Here is a 12,201-nt window from a genome sequence, read left to right as displayed (position 1 = left end):
AACGTTTTTGTTTTTTTTTTTGTTTTTATCGGCTGGGAATTAGGTCTCAAAAAGCTAGCCAATTATTAACCTAGCAGACAGAGCGGCGGCGGCGTCGGCGTCGGCGGTGACTTCCATCCAATTATCTGCTGGCCGAAAGTGTATAAATCAAATTTAAATGCAACTTGGCCTATCAGCGCAGCCAAAACAAAAGACTTAAGCAACAAACTTGGCAATTACATGCGGCCAACAAGACAAGCGGCAGCATCTTTGTTGTTGTTGCTCCTTTGTTGCTGTTGTTGTTAGCGGCTCATATTTCTTGAGGCGCATATCTAAATATCGAATCATGTTGCTGATTTTCCATTGTCTGCCCACCACAGCAACAACTGCTGCTGATGCTGCTGCTGCTGCTGCTGCTGCCGCTGTTGCTGCCTCAACAACTGCAACAACACATAGTAAATCTCATTGTGCCGTTGTGACATGACTCTTGTTCGACAATAGATAAAACAAATTGACTTGGTGTGTGCCCAAAATGTCTTCTCTAGTCTGCCTGGCCATTTGGGTCTCCATCCTCCATCCACCATTCATCGGTGGGCGTACTGGGCAGCGGTCTTCCAGCTCCTTTGTCATCTTTTCTGGCTTGGCAAAGAAAACGAAAAAAGAAGTGCACTACAATGCCCATTATCAGCGTACATATCTGCGACAAGAGACCCCAGAGCGGCAATTGTACGGGCCACCGAGACGGCAACAGCAACAGCAATGGCAACGGCAACGGCATCGTTGTCCAAATATGTTGCAAGTTGGTGTTATTCTTCACACGGCATCATAAATTTCACGTATAATTGACGCTTTCAGTTATATCAAAATTGGCTAAAAGGCGACGACCGGGTTTGCGTTGGTGGCCAAGCTAACTTCAGACTCCAGTCTACAGTTTTCAGTCTTCAGCCTCCAGAGACTCGACTCGAGTCCCCAGAGATATTATTTTGCTCACTGTGGCTTACATTGTTTTCGTTTTGATTTCAGCTAATAGCAGACAACATCTTACAGGTGTCTTTGTGCGCGTCTCTCATAATTTTTGGACACTGTGTGTTGGCGGCTTGTTGGACACTTGTTCGGGTTTAATGGCATTTCTTTGTTGGGATTAGCTTTCGTTTTTTGTTAATAATTTTTCGTTTTTCGTTTTTGCTGCCACATGGAACAGCTGCAGAAGTGTATCCAGAGCAGTGGCATAAATCCATAAAATCAAACATATTGAGTAATCAAAATGTTGAACCCACCCTCTTCTGGCGAAGGGTCGCCGTCACCCCCTCAAAAGCCGCGTTGTCGACCCGTTGGGCGAGTTCATTAAACAAACAGGCAAATATGTTGGCAATTTCAACCAGTTGGTTTTACACCACTCAACATTTTATGACAGATTTTTCAAGTGTTTTTTTCCGCCTCCTCGTTTTTCTTTCCTTTTTTATTTTCTACTCCTCCTCCTGCTGCTGCTGCTGTTGTGGTGCATCGGTGGCGGTTTGCGGTTAGTGGTTTTTGGCTAGTGGTTAGTGGTTAGTGCTTACTGCATAGTTGCCGCCAGCCCTTACACCGGAGAATCATTTATTGCCTTAGGTTAGTTGTTTATGAACGCTTTTATTGGCACTGTGCTGCGTCAGGAGATTTATTGACCATATTTTTAGCGAGAAGTTACAGATACTTGAAAGAACACTTGAGCCAAAAGACTGGGAATTAGGACTGTGTTCAGCAAGGGGCAGCAGTTTCCCCGAAAGCAATTGCTGTATTTGCTTTAAAGATATGAAAATGCTAGCTTAAGTAGCACTTTGCTCTATTAAGCTAACTGCCATTGAACTTTCAATTATATACAAAATAAGGGTGGTAAGGCAGAAGGAAAATAATCTAGCTTTATAAATTAGAATATATAGTTGGAAAATAAATTTGGGGGTTTTCCCAATGCTTTTAATATTGTCTAATAATAAATTTAAGTTTTTAGCAATGTAAATAAGGGGCTAATATTGAAAAGTCAAACCTCGTTGAACTCGTTGAATTCCAAGTATATTGTCATATAAACGTGGACATTTTTTTCCCCCCTTTATTAAAAAAAAATGTATAAAAATGGTAAGTTTGGTCAAAAATTTTTATTTTCGGAAGCTTGTGATGAGAATCCTTAGCCAACACTATCCACCATCTGGCTGTTAAAGAGGGGAATGACCTATTACATTTTTGTTTCTGTTTCACTCCGGATTTTTTAAGTTATATCTCTGAAAACACATCCTAATATTATCGCTGGGCTTTGAAAACTTACCACTTTTTCAATGTATAATGAACAGAATATTCACTGCGCACCATCCATCAATGTGACCACCTGACCTGACCCTGCAATTTGTACCACCTTACCCGAAAAAAATCAAGGCACTTGTGAACCTCACACATGTTCACCCGAGGAGGGGGAAAATGATAGAGGTACGCCTCATTTAACCCGAAATCCACCCCTAGGCGCTGCCGAAATACAAATCCAATTGCGAAATCAGTAAGGCAAACATGTTTCGAACGCATCGCATTATGACACGAACAAAGGCGATTAATTAGCGGCGGCGATGGGGAGGGGGATGAAAAGATATATTTAAAAAGATATAGAGATCGGACGGGGTTGGTTTCGATTGCGCCGACGCAAGCGAGTAATCGAGATGGCTGCGCGTGCTCATGTCTTTCGCCAGCATGTGCAACTGTTACCCACCGACTGCGATTGCGATGACAGGGAAGGGGAGTGCAAAGGGGTTAAGGTAAGGTAAAGAGTCCTCATATCGAGCCCATACTTTAACCCATACACGTGCATATGTCATTTTTATAGCGCTATACGTGTTTGCCATAAATCCATAACAATATGACAAGTACAAGTACTTTAGCGGCAGCCTCTCTCATGTGCAACATGTTTGCACGTTCACGCCACCGCCGGTAGACAGTAGACCAAGTACCTGGTATCCACTGAGATGCCGGCCAGAGACGCCCTGGAACGACTGCAACTCCATCTTTGCAGCTCTCCAGTTCCGAATGGGACACCTTGCCTTCCATTTACCGATTGCGATCGCACTGCGGTCAGGATGATCTCCATGCCATGCTCCTCATTTGTGCCGCGGCTGCTATGTTACTTGCACTGCAGCATCACGACACTGAGAAAAATAAGTGTACTTAAGAAAAATAGAATTCATTGTTGCACCAAAAATGCAAGATACTTTAAGATTTTTATTTGTATAATGTTTTCACACTATTATTTTTAAATAACATATTTTTGTGAAAAGAGTTTTATTTCATTTTGGTTTTCTATTTCATTTTAACAAGACAAGAATGTTAAATTGGAAACAGATGTCTAAAGACCAATATTCACAATTATATTTACATATTTTTTAATAGCAAATTTTTTTAAGAGTAGTGCAGTTACATTTTTATTTATTGAGGTTAAGTTGGAAATGATGTACATTTTTTTCTGCGTGCTGGGTAAATATTTTGCGCTACTCGCCGCCGCCTGACATGATTTACATGAAGTGAAGACGCACGTTTTTATTACATTTTCGTGGCTGTAAGTGCACCCAAGGCAGCCGGGCCACCTAAACCACCACCTCCTAAGCACCACCACCACCTCTCAACCACCATCACCACCACCACCTAAGCCACTGGCGCGTCATCAGCGGTTTGCCTTTGATTTGCGGCAAATGTTACGCACTGGCATGGCATCGCATCGAGGAAGTGGAAGTGGAAACCAACAGCTGTGCAAGTGGAGGGTTAAATGCGCGAATCATTTATCATTTTTGCTGTTACAATTTTCAAGTGTACACCGCCCCGGACCAACTTGCCCGCAATTAAACAAACAATAGCCTTTTCGAAACAGAAACCGAAATCAGAACCAAAAGCAAAGAGGATCGGCTCATCTCCGGGGTTGGACACTTGTCACTGTCCGGATAAATGTCGCCCTTCTCGTTCGCGGCTTAAGTCGACGTTTTAATTTTAGTTCGCTGCTCGGGTGGGTTTTGGTGGTTTCTGGAAAATTGAATACCTCATTCAGTGGAAGATCGTAATCCTCAAATGAGATTGCTTTAGAGTAATCGCTTCATTTATGTAGGATTCTCGGGCTTATTAAGCTTCATTAGGTTTTAATCAATTTGGTGGGGGAGTGTGAGAAATACGAGCTGCTCATTTGGGCCCCAATGTTATGTTTACATAGGAAATACATTTGTTACCTAGGTGGTCCCTTAACCCTTTCGCCTTTCCCCTTTCGCCTTTCGCCTCGTTCCCAGACCCATGTAGCAACCGAGAAATTTCAACTAATTAAAATACCTATAAAACTCTGCATGTTGAGTCCTGTTTTGCGGCAGCATTTCCAGCATTTCGTTGGAAATTTTCAAACAGAATCGTCGGGATAAGCAACACGCCAACCCAACAAATGACCAGCCGAAGCCGAAGACTGAAGACGGAAAACCGAAAATCGAAAACCTAAAACGAGGCCCTTCGAACCGGCCAAAGATGAATGGTTGGACCTCGGCAGGGTTGCCCAAAACCCCCCTGCCTCCAAACCCTTGATCCCCATCCGCCACCAACAAACTGACAGCAAACAGAAATCGACAGCCGTGCGGTGTTTACTACTCCAACAAGATCCCAAAAAAAAGAGAAGTTAAAAACACAAAATAAAAACAAAAACCGGACAGAAAAAAAAAAACGAAATTCACTTCTGATCGCATTGGGAATGGAAGCTGGCCATCAGCCGGAGTTCCACTCAGTCCCAGTCGAAATGGACAGCTGAAAAGGAGGCTGGAATTTCGGCCCGGCTCGCAGAGAGCTTAAAACTTTTAGCATTTTTAATTAGCGCGTTCTTTGTTTTCGTTACGTTTCGTTCGTTCGTGCCGGCCATCGAACAAAATGAGAACAGATTCGAACAAAACGAATTTTATTTTCGGGCCCTGCATGCTAATTCGCTGCCAGGAGGCGGGCAAACCAGAGTTGCCTCCTAGGACGACCAGAGGCGTTACCTCCAGAAGGAGCTGTAAAATAAATCACTTTGAGGTCATAATATAAACGAAACAATTAGAAAAGTTCGCTCTAAGAAACTCAGAACATCGTTATTGTCTTACACATGATCTTATTGCAATGCATTTACAGTGGGCCAAAAAAGTTTACGAACATTTTATGTAAAATTTGAGGAAAGTGTACTTCAACTTCTTTTACCCCCTGTATATAAACCTAGTAAATATTGGAACTATTTTTAATGCATATTTTAAAAAATGTTACGAAAATAACAATTGTAGAATCTTAATAAATATTTTGTTCAGATATCCACCCTACTGTTCAATTTTCTATGAACGTATTTATTTTCAACATACATTTTGTTGCCCAATTTCCTTTTTGAATTTTTGACTACACCCATGCTTGGCACATTTATCAGTGTCCAGATGGTGAAACAAAAATTGACCTTGAGAAGAGCTAGCCTCGAGTAATTAGCTAGTCTTTCGCACCAAATGTATTTCACCATTTTTTGAAATTCTCGTTCAAAACGGTTGAAGGAAAATTCTTAAAACTTGTCCAGCGGAGCCTTACTTATCTCTTTCATTGCTGGCACTTTAATAACCGTTCCTTCACAGATACTTGAATAGACGCTTAAATTGTCTCTGGGGTCCGGATCCCCAGCCTCCGGTCTCTGGCCGCAATCTACGGAGGTCTGTCGCCGCTAAGCCAATGTAGTAAATGCCAGCCGAGGATTTATAGCAAAGTACCTTGACCAATTACGCAGGCATGCCTCCGATCCTTCTATCCCCCCAGCTCCAACTCCAACTTGAACCGTTTGACAACGCATCGCGGAGCGAGGACAAACATAAATATCAATTACGGGTCCATAAATTTGAAACCAATTAGCCAGGCGAAATTGATAACAGTCGTTTGGCTCAAACGCAGCAATTTTCCCCGGATCCGAGCAGCGATTTGCAGTTTGCCGTCGTCGTTTGACTGCGAAAATAGTTTTCCCCATCCGCGTTGACGAGTCGGCGGCAGTGGCGAACGGATGGCGAGGATGCAAACAACTTAATACAAATTGAAGGCTCAAAAGCCAAATGTTTAGTTCTCACATTAAATGTAAACGGCAGCGCTCGAAGATTGGGGCGAGACAATCTGCCACGGCAACCCCGAGATTTGCAAGAGACAGAGGAAAAGGCAAGAATGAGGTGCAAAGATGGCTCGCCAAGAGCCACAGCCACAGCCACAGCCACTGCCACAGCCACATACAAATCCACATGGCCAAGACAGCGGCAGCGAGCACTACTTAACTTTTCGACACCCAATGAAATTTTCGCACATTACTGCCAAAAGTATCTAGATGCAAAAATATCTGGCGAGTCGTCGTCTGTGCAGTTGCATGCAACCCAACTCGCCGAAGACTCCATGCCAACCTCATATCTGCATCTTCGCTGGTAGGCAAATGCAATTTATTATACGTCTGGGACCCGGCCAGCAGCCAGGAAAGATCACCAGATGAGATGGGTTAAGACGCAGGAGGGGACGAGGGGCAGGGACTTTGCCTCCACACACGCAAACCTTTGGCGTTTTTCTTATTAATACATTTTTAGCCCGTTTGGCCCGTACAGTGGTGCTGATGGCGGTGGTGGTGGAGGAGGACGAACTGAAATCAGATAAAAAATGCTTCGCACACGATTAGGAATTTTTAATTAAAATATTTTGTACTGCTGTTTGTAGTTAATTTCGTACAAGACTCTCTCTGAGGCATACAAAGTGCCCAAAGGAGCAGCGGAGGTTCGCCCAAACGGAGGCCATAAGCACCTGCATTTCATTGCTGCAGTGCGGCTTACCTGTGGCCGTTCTTACATTTGTTGTTGTTGTTGTTGTTGTTGTTGTTGTTGTTGTTGCTGTTGCTGTTGCTGTTGTATGCGTGTAGAACAGCACAAAGTACGCGATCCGATTGCCACAGTCAGAGTTGCAGTCCAAGTTGGGTTTCGATGGGCAGAAAAGAAGGGGGGGATCAAGGGTTGGGGGGCCTGAGGACAGCAAAGGGTGCCGAGCTGGCATAAAAATCCTTGTGTTTCCTTTTCGCTTTCGTGCCCAGTTCGCGGACTTGGCGCAACATTTCAACCTGCCACTGCGGTGGCAGCATTGATGGGCGTATACATGCGATTCACTCCCTTCCCCGCCCCTCATCCCCCAGCGAGTGCTCCTTCTGGGGCTGCGGTTGCCGTTGCTGCATCGTTTAGCTTAACTCAACATATTTTTAAAGCCGCAATCTCGGCGAGAAGCGCGGGCGGCAGCGGGATGGAGTGCGGGCGCATCGATGATATATTTAGTGGCAGGCAAAACGAAAGACTTAGGCAACGAACTCGCGATTACGACACAGCATGAGGCATTGCTTATATAGCTGGTGCATCGCCAGTCACACACATACAGTATATACTGGGCGATTTTGGGTTTTAAGTTTAATTACTATTTTGTTAAGTAATTTAAGAAATTTAAATTAAATAATTTAAATGGAATAATTAATTACTCCAAGTAAATTCATTTTTTTAAAACAAATAAATAATAATTAAAATTCGATAAATATTATTTAGAATTTTATTTTAATATTAAATTATAATTTTTGTAAATTAAATAAGTATTTAAGCTTAAAACAATATTTTTATTTAAGTATAAGTTGTTTATTGTTTTCTCGTGCAGTTAAATGTGCTCTAATTTATTTTGGAATATAATATTTGTGAGTTAAATAAGTATTTAATTAAAAAACAATATTTTTATTTAAGTTTAAGGTGTTTATTGTTTTTAAAATGTGTTTGATCTTATGTAGTAATTTGCGGTTTCATTTTTTTGAATATGCCAACCTGTAACAGTGTCCACTGTGGCTATATGCCAATTGGCGCTGCCCTGCACGATTTTTTTTCAGCAGCTCTTCTCGTCCTCATTGCATTTGGTCTCGGCGATACACTGTGTTTTCTTCCTCTCCTTTCTTTCGGTGTTTCATTTTTTGCTGCCTTATTTCTTATATTTTGCTCCGCGCAAATTGAAGATCGTGTTAAACGCTTAAGTTGTTTCTGCAGCCCAAGAGGGCCAACAGAGAGAGGGCCAAGCGAGGGGGGGGCCAACACATGCAAGCCACAATGCATCATTAGCGTTGTGGCAAATGTGTTTTTGCCACACAGACGCGAGGACAGACCGAGATCGTTTTGTATCTTCAGAAAGAGGAGACGATGCAACAAGTGCAAGAGCCCAGTTCATTGCCTTCCGTCCACTGATTATGGCTGAGCCGTAAATTATGACTAATTGATTAACAAATTCTTCAAACAGAGGACCAGGCAAATGGCCAACACGCACATGCCGCATAAATCAGAATCTGCATTCGAACTTTTCACTTGTCAACGCCGTTCTTTTGTGACTCGCTTGTAATGAATCTCCGCATCTGACGCATCACGTGCCCAGCATCCACAAGCTAACAAGCCAGAGATTTAAATCCTCACCTTGGCTCGGCTGGCTTTTGTTTGCATCGGACTTTGGTTTTAGGTCTTAGGTTTTCCTTCGCCTGTTTACACAACAAACACTTGGCGGCAATTGTCGGTGTTTAAAATGCAAAATGTGTCAAATGCGTTTCTCTTTTTCGTGTGTCCACCAAATGGAAGAAAAATGAGCCTCAAATGAAGGGGTAAATAAAATGTAAAATGTATTTACCTTTTGCGTGGCCTGAAACAAGCCAAAGCACGCACAGATTTTGTAAATGAAGGCAGGAAAAAACCAAAAAACAACAGCTAAATTTAACATAAACGGGGGCGTTTTTTGGGCGGATCGGGAGCGGACTGAGGAGAGACTAATACGGGGGCGATCAGAGCAACATTCCACACTCGAATCGTGTCGTGAAATATTATATTTATTTGCTTAGGCCATGCGAAAATGAAGAGCTCGACGGAGTAGTGAGTAATCTCTGGGTTGGCAAGTGATTGATTATGCTAATTTGGGATTAAAGCCCATTCGCCGATCAATTGTTTGTCTTAATTTATCAGCTTTCTAACAAATGTTTTTAGAAGGCAGTCCAAAAAATGAATGTGTAAACAAAAATATATCAATAGGCAAACATAAATTGGAACTTTCAATCAAAGAGAAAACTGTTAAAGAATAAAAAGTATAATGTTTCCATAACTCACCTCAAAGTTGACCTTCTGAGCGCTGAATTTATTGACATCCCTTACCAAACATCAGGGGAATGTAATAAATTTCCATTACTCGGCTCCGTTTCTTCTCACCTTGAGCTGCCATTCTGGACAAGTCTTTTGGCCAGCTTTTAGTGCACTGGGTAATTCGGAGTGACTACGCCTCGCAGGCCACTTCAAGATTACCATAAGGCTTATAAATAAATAAAGCCCACTACAACCGGCCACGAAAAAACGGAAACTTGTTCTGGCCTAAAGCACTTACAACGTTTCGTTTTTTTTTTTTGTTTTTCGAACATTTTGAAAACATTTCGAGTCGCGGCATGTACGCGACGAATAAAACAAACTGGAGCAGCGCATTTAACGAGTGAGCCACAAAAAGCGAAACATTTGAAAGCCTCGGTTCGTGCATTATATTAATTTGAATTTTAATTGCAAATTGCAGGCGGCAACGAGTGTGGCAACGAGTTAAGGCTTCGCAATGGGAATGGCAGTAATACTGGTAATGATTAAAAATGCAAGGCAAATACACTTCATTATGGGCCCATTTTCCGCAGACATGTCAGTCGAAGTCGCCGCCGGAGAACGGCCACATAATTCACTCACCCAACGGAGGATGCATGCAAAGCAGGAGCAGATTACAAGTGCAACGCATTCCCAGGTTGCCCTACCGATTTCATCAAAATGATAAAGAAGCCGAAGCCGGCTTGACGGACTGCCTGACTGAATGGCTGACTGGATGACAGAGCCTACTGTTTGCTCTTTTGGCCACAAGAACGAATGAACGAAGAACAACCAAACAGCCAGCGGCAACAATCGAAAACATTTAAGCACTTTGTGCTATGCTCCACTTGAGTCGCGTTGCGTTTCACATTCGAGTGCAAAATCAACACACAAACCCAACATTACTCAAGGTGCAGGCAAAAATAAAAATGAAACGAAAAACGAAAAACGAAAAGGAAAAAAACCAGAGGAAAAACACGAACAGTCGGCAGAGATTTAAATGCCTATCGCGAAGACACATCGACAAACCGCATCTGCATGGGCAGGGTCCACTTTTGGAGTCCAGATGCAGGAGATGAAGGAGATGCAGATCCACATCCACTTGCGGGGCCGGTGGCACTTGTATTGATCTAATCTAACCACGTCGGCGTATGTACGCCTGTCTCCCGCGGTGGTCTCCTTAATGAGTGGGCTGCCATGGGTTAAGAAAGGAGTTGCCCAAGATGAGAATCTGCCCACGCAGCCGTTTATTGAGAAATTACCAAGTACAAAACGAGGTGTCAGTCATTTTGATTCTTTCAATTCCAATCTCCAAATCGGTGCATAGCTCTGACCAAGTTTGTGGCCTCAGTCTTTTGTTTGGCCTCAGCATATTTATGATGACAAATATGGTTTTTCCTTCGGAATGGGTATGGGTATGGGCATCGGTATGGGGGAAAAGCAGAGACCAATCGACACCTTTGGCAAACAATGCCTTAATGAAGTGCGTACCTGCCACAGAAAAGCCAAAGAGCTAAGAGCCCCGAGTTCTCTGGCCGGCAAATGGAGTGTGTAAATTGTATGGTAAAATAAATACATAAAAGAGCTCAAATCCCGATTTATGCTGGCTTAAACGAGCCAACGTTCTATAACTCAAATTAAAAGCAATTTAAAATCCAAATAGAAAGGAACACCAATATCCAAAAAGCAAAGCAAAGAACCGAAAATGAACATTCCACGCAAACGGGCCCAAGTCGATGTCGATTCAAGCCCAAGCCTGGCCAACAACAGCATTCAGATCAGTTTGCTCCAAATTAAAAAAGTATAAAACCATAAAGACGACAATAATGACAGCCCGTTGATGGTGACAACGACCATGATGACGATGATGAGGCTCTGGCGGTCGGGGGAATGGTCTCTGGCGGCCGATCGAGAATGAGACTCCGGCTGGAGGGGATTGGAATTGCTGTCTCCAGAGTGACACAGGCAAATGTCTTCTTTGTGCTGGCTTAAACGAAGACGAGGGCGGATGCAAGAGTTTCATTTTGGGGTAAGAATGAGGAAATATGTAGTACTGAAACAAAAATATCATCGAAAATGAGAGAGTTCTATTTTGAAAAAAAAAATGTTAAATAACCAATAATATTAAAGTTATTAAACAAAGGGAAACATTTATAAGTGTACATTTTTGGGCTGTTATTATCTTCCGTATAAAACGAAATGTGATTTAGAAAATATGAAGGTATAAGTGAATATGGAGTATAGAATTATTGCGCAAATAATTTTCGATTATAAGAACTGCAACATTTAAGACAATTTATCATAATATTATGTAATTAATAAAATTTATCTTTAAAGTATAACTTTTTTAACATATGTTGAATTTAAGTTGACTAAGAAAGCATTCTGTGTGATAAGAAATTTAATTTAAATATAAACCAACAAATAAAACTGCTAAAAAATGTGTAATTAGAGTATTTGCAAAATAAATTTCATTGAAATACCAAGCCATATAAATGAAACTAAATTAAAAGAATTAATATTCTTTATTTTTATAAACTTCTTTGATAAACTATATTTCTGAAGCCCTCCTCGTTATATTGCCTGGTCGCATGGCCGCTTATTTTTTTCTTGGCCGGCTGAACCTAATAATCCTCATGACTCGCATATCAAATGACAACAAATTTACTGCGGACGTCGTCGTCGGCAGAGACGCTGGCCGCAGTGTCAAATTGAGCGACAATGGGCGATGGACAAAAAAAAAGCGGGCCACAGTGGGACAGTGGCAACTGTAACGTTTTGTTGTCTTTCATATCGTGGCCCTCTTTTGTCCCCCTGTGTTCTCCGCATTTCCTCCAGCGGATCTGTCCCCGAGAATCCCACTCTCCATTCGTGTGTGAGTGTGCTGTGCATTTGCCGCTTTAATACCTTTTAACACTAATCGCATCGAGCGAAGCGCAATCAGTTGTGATGAGAATATAAATAAAAACAGAGAAAAAAAACACTAAACAAAAAGCCAACGAAGGGTCTGAGATTCTGGCCATATACACTCACATATATTATC

The 12,201-nt window shown here is 42.2% G+C and overlaps 1 long non-coding RNA gene across 1 annotated transcript; it reads left to right on the top strand.

Annotated features, from left to right (window-relative positions):
- The first annotated feature begins 9,089 nt into the window (after positions 1-9,089).
- Positions 9,090-11,192, top strand: LOC108148564. The gene is made up of 3 exons (XR_001774560.2): positions 9,090-9,522; positions 9,601-9,657; positions 9,713-11,192. It is a non-coding gene; the product is annotated as an uncharacterized LOC108148564 (long non-coding RNA).
- The last annotated feature ends 1,009 nt before the right edge of the window (positions 11,193-12,201 follow it).

The sequence above is a fragment of the Drosophila elegans genome, unplaced genomic scaffold, assembly GCF_018152505.1.
Source record: "Drosophila elegans isolate 14027-0461.03 unplaced genomic scaffold, ASM1815250v1 contig_476, whole genome shotgun sequence".
NCBI lineage: Eukaryota > Metazoa > Arthropoda > Insecta > Diptera > Drosophilidae > Drosophila > Drosophila elegans.
Note: the sequence above shows the minus strand (reverse complement) of the source record. Positions and strands in the feature narration are given on the sequence as shown.